This window comes from Dromiciops gliroides, chromosome 2 (assembly GCF_019393635.1).
Source record: "Dromiciops gliroides isolate mDroGli1 chromosome 2, mDroGli1.pri, whole genome shotgun sequence".
Taxonomy (NCBI): Eukaryota; Metazoa; Chordata; class Mammalia; order Microbiotheria; family Microbiotheriidae; genus Dromiciops; species Dromiciops gliroides.
In genome coordinates, this window is record NC_057862.1 from 631,739,602 (window position 1) to 631,745,017 (window position 5,416).

The 5,416-nt window shown below is 44.1% G+C and overlaps 1 pseudogene; it reads left to right on the forward strand.

The window, feature by feature from the left end:
* The first annotated feature begins 1,164 nt into the window (after nt 1-1,164).
* LOC122738341 lies at nt 1,165-3,148 on the forward strand (annotated as a pseudogene).
* Nucleotides 3,149-5,416: the final 2,268 nt, after the last annotated feature.

Genomic DNA, 5,416 nt, shown 5'->3' on the forward strand with positions numbered 1-5,416 from the left:
TATAATTTCTAGATCCTACCTCAGTACATAGCTCTTTCTTGATCAAATATTTCCTCAATAACCTCTACACCCTGAAACCATATAGTATGTGGATAGAATGTTGGATTTGGAGTCAGGAAGACCTGGGTCCGAGTTTTGACATTTACACATTTTGGTTGTATGACTTTGAGTAAGTCACTTAATCTCTGAGTTGAGTAAATCACTTAATCTCTGAGTGTTTTAGGATGCTTTCTAAGACTATAAAAGTTTCCAAAAAGGAACAGATTTCCATTTGCAGATTGACTTTCCTCATCTGGAAGTTCCCCACACTAATGAAATAATAAACCCAGTCCTTATCTTTATCTTTTTATTGTAGTTTTTCCTTGTGTATTTTGAGTGGCATCTGAATCCCACTCTTTTCTTTCTACTTTCTCAAGGTTGCATTCTCATATACTCCAGGTACTCACAACTATAGCTAACAAGCCCTTACTGTTATGATTTGTATTTAACAAATTACCCAAGCTGTCACCAGTTATCCTTAATCAGAAACATTTACTAACAGAAGAAAAAGAAAGAATAAAAGAAATGTAAAATCACATTTATAAACATGGGACACTTTTATATCAATAGACACAGTCCCCACATGCCCAGGGGAAAAAACTTACAAAACCATAGCATTAAGGCATGTGATTAGAAAATGTTGTTCTGGGCTTCTTAGGTCAGTGACTGTAGCACGCTACTGGATCTCATGCTGTTGGCATTAGCATCTCAAGGCTAGCATCTAAGAACCCAGGGCAGGGAGTTTGGGTGAGCTCTTGAGGAGTCTCCTGGGGCCTTGGGGAGTGGGAGGGTTAAACAATAGAGCCTCATGCCCATGGAGAGAAGGCCCAGGAGGGGGGAATACGGTGGAACTGGGAACCCACTGGGGTCAGGGGTCGTAGGGAGGCCATGAGAGGTAGGGTCCTGACTCAGGGGAAGGAGCTGTCCTGGAGACTGGTGAGCCCATGAGAAATTGGGGCCCCACTGGGAAAAGGCTATGGAAGGGCATGGGTTCTGTGCTGAGCGTGGTGCCTGGCACACAGCAAATACTTAATGATTATGTGATTGATGGTAGGCCTCCTTGGCTGAGAAACTCCAGGTAGCATCGCCCCCTTTTTTTTTTCCTTTCCTAGGAGCCAGGCTGAGATGCGGATCTCTCCCCAAAGCACGTACTCCTTGCAGGCTCTGCTGACTTTCCAGTGGCCCATAACATGGATGGGGTGCAGGGGTCTCCCCCAGGGAACAAAACCAGGACCACCCAGTAGGACCCATTGGAAGGAGGTTCTGCCAGCCCTCGAAAACCCCATGGTGTTTGTCACTGCTGCCGAGATAAGGCAGTATCTTCGGTCCTGGGGTATCCCCTTCCAGTATGGGCACAGCTGCCTGTATACACCCAGCCCGTTCCAGGGGCCACAGGCCCCAGAGGAAGAGAACTAGACTGAGAGCAGCCCCCACATTCTTTTCATTGACAAGACCACAGGCCACTTCCTTTGTGTTGGCAGCCTGGCTGAGGGCAACTGGAAGGACTTCCAGGTAGAGAAAGTGAGCCTGTAGAGAGCCAAAGTGTTGATGTGCTAAGGATCTGGGATCAGGCATTGCCACTCAATGAACTGCCAGACGAGGAGAAGATTCAGATGGCCCTACAATGCTCAACCTGGCAAAGGTGTCTGATGCCACACTGAAGCACTTCAGTGTGCCCTATGTTCGAGCTGCCAGAAGCTTGGTCATTCTGTGGTTTTCCCCAGGGGACTGGAGTCTTAGGGGACTGAAGCTGCTGAAGGCATAAGGTCAAGGGGATGGTGTCTGCTATGTGGAGACCACTCTGCCTCAACCCAGTGTCAACCATAGCTTATTTGGGTTGCCACTGATCCATCAGCCAGTGAGATGTGGAGGTGGTTTTAACCAGTCGGGATATGGATAGCCTGGCTTTGCATCAGGCCACGGGGCTGCCCACACTGGCATTACCTAAAGGATTTGTCTGCTTGCTCCCTACCCTACTCCCTTACGTGGAACAGTTTCAGCAAATTGTACTCTTGCAGGCATAGGAGGCTGCTAAATGTTTCCCCAAAAGCTGAACCCCACATGATGCTCCTTGGTTAGGCCAGGAGACCAGCAGCTCTGCCCACTAGAAGCTCTGACCCAGGGCTTGAATCTGCAGAGAATACTAAGGTCAGCCCTGCCTGCTGGCCACAAGTATATAGTGTCTTTCCAGCAGCTGAGGGAAGAAGTCCTGGGAGATCTAATGTGGAACAAGTAGCTGGGGTACACTGGGGATGTTACCCTGACCTCAACTGGCTTTTGAAAGGCCATCAAAAGCGTGAGCTAACTGTCTTCACAGGACCAACAGGCAGTGGGAAGACAATGTTCATTAATGAATGTGCACTGGACCTGTGTACACAGGAAGTGAATACACTGTGGGGTAGTTTTGAGATCAGCAATGTGTGGCTGGCCAGGATCATGCTTACCCCTTTCGCCATGGGGTGACTTGAGGAAAGGTTGGAAGAGTATGATGAGTGGGCTGACCGCTTTGAGGACTTGGCATTCTATTTTATGACCTTCCATGGGCAGCAGAATATCAGGACCATGGTGGACAAGATGCAGCATGCTGTTTACATCTATGATATCTGCCATGTGATCACTGACAATTTTCAGTTCATGATGGGACTGGAACAACTCTCCACAAACAGGTTTGCAGCCCAGGATTATATCATAGGAGCCTTCTGGAATTTTTCCATGGACAACAGCTGCCATGTGATCCTGATCATTCACCCCCCCAGAAAGAGGGTAATGACAAACAGCTGCAAACAGCATCAATCTTTGGTTCAGCCAAGGCCAGCCAGGAGGCAGACAATGTCTTGATACTTCAAGACTTGATACTTCAAGCTAACAACAGATGCAGGGAAATGCTACCTACAAGTGGCTAAGAACCGTTTTGATGGGGATGTGGGTGTCTTCCCCCTGTAATTCAATAAGAGTTCACTGACATTCTAGCCCCTAGCCAAGGGCAAGGCCCAACTCAAGAAGGTCAAAGATGACAATGAACTAGATCCCCCAAAGCCTCTATTTAGGAAAGGGGGACGAACAACCGGGAAGCAAAAAGGACAAAGTAACCCAGACGCCTCCCCCCTGACAGCCATGTCGAGAGCAGTGTGGATGCTGTGTTCAAGGAGCTCCCCACACCCTTTTGGGGTGAAATCTAGCTATGAGCTTGGCCTTGCCTTTGTGGGAGTTGCTGGGTAATGTCCTTTCACATGCCTTGGTACGGAAGCTAAGAGAGTTGGCAGTCCCAGAAGAGAAGGTTTGGTCATGGGGCCATCCCTAGGACAGTGTGTGAATCTTACCACAGTGAAAGTAATCAACAGCCCTGAAGAGAGCTGAGGGCTTTTCTGTAGAAAAATAAACCTCTTTTTTTTACACACGCAAAAAAATGTTCTGGAAGATTTGATAATTTACTCTCATTTTATGTTGGGGGGATCCCTGTAATTTTGATTCTACAGAAATTTCAGGGTTCCATTCTCCACAGTCATACGTTCACCAAAAAAAAAAAAAGTTGGCTTAAAAAGTATGGATTTTTGTATAAGCATAAAGATTGGAATAATGGAAATTGCTCTTCAGTTTCTCAAATGCAATCCAGTCTATTCTAATCCTTCTAATCAATTTAGTAACCAACTTTTCGCTCATTTATGTTCAATGAAGTTTTAAGTCCTAGCTTCTTAAACTATAGTTTTAGACCCCATATGAAGTTATGTAACTGAATGTGGGGGTCTTGAAAAATTTGGCAACAATAAAAGGCTATGTAAACCTGCAATAAAATAATGGGACTTGGCAGATGCCCAGGAGCTCCACCTGAAGATTGATTTGGAATTGATTGAATTGGGTGAGACTGAGAGTCTGAGAACCTACCTAATGATGATTAAATCAGGACCACACCTGGCGGGGCCTGAGTAGACTAGTGTGTTCTCAGAGGCTGTGGACTGCAACATGAACAGGAGACCACTCTGGACCAATCAACTTGAAGAACCTCCCATTTTGGGGAGGAGGACAGGAAGCAGGAAGCTGAGGCTGTCAGACTGGATCTTTCTCTTTTGAATAGGGACTTCAGCTTAGTAAGAGACAGAGAAAAAGAGAGGGCTTCTTTTTGCCCCGGAAACAAGCGTGGTGGCACATGGAGAACAGAGGGGGCCCCCTCTTAGTCGTTCAGACACCGGCTTAGTGGTGAGATATTTCATGTGAGCTGCTAGGAAAGGAAATTGCTTTCTTTCTCTCTGGCTATACCAAATTAGATATGGGCTAGGATCTCCATGCTATAAGTAAGCTGTTCTCAATCTCTCTCTTTTCACTAACTTATAATATATATTTTAATAAATCTTTAAAAGCCTAAACTCTTGCTGAATTTATCAGTGATTTTACCCAGTCTTGGAGGGGGGGGTGCAGATTTGAACCCACAATTTAGATTTTAAACAAGACAAACCTATTTTATATACCTATATATTCAGGGTCATGTAAAAATTACTTGGGTGAGTGGAAAAAGTTTAACAAGCCCTGATCTAAGACATATTCACTAGTAGACTAGGTCATCAGGTTACTCATCCAAATGTTTCATTGATCAAAACATTTTTTTAAAACTTCAGACATTTTGAATCTTAATGAAGTTGTTTTATAGCATTGTATGACTTGAGATTAGATTTAATCAGCACCAGAGCATTTATTTACAGGACTACCTTTTACACAATGCCTTTTCAAATCACTTCCCTCAACCTCCAGATTCTACTAACTTCCCATAAATATTACCTTATCACCTTGCAGTGCTTAAATATATTTGTTGAGGTAGTGATTTATTCACAGGGTCATAGATTTAGAGCTGAAAAGGAACTTAGAGTCCATCACACCCAACAATTACATTTTGTGGTTGAGAAAACCAAGTCACAGTGAGCTTGTAATTTGCCCAGTACAACATAGCTAGGGAGAACAGGAGACAGATGAACAATGGCTTGTGTTTATACTGGCTGTCACAATAGTCTTAGTACATATGCTTTAGGGCTTGCAAAACATTTTACACATATTATCAGATAGGATCCTCAGAAAGCAATCTCATTAACATAATTTGTATTTGTTTTATATATATTTATCTATTTATGTATTATCCGCCCTCCATGGGAGTGTAAATTCACTGAGTCCACAGACATTTTGTCTTTGTATCCAGAAGGTAGCATAGTACCTGCCACAAAGTGTGTGCTTAAGAAATGATTGATTACTTGAAGGGTAAAACACTGGATAAATATTTTCCAGTGCATTGTAGTGGACCATATAGGCAAATTTCATCCAGGCCAGGCTCTGTTTCCAAGCCCTCTTTTGAAAGATTCATGTATTTCTATTCAATATTTTTTTTAAACTGTGA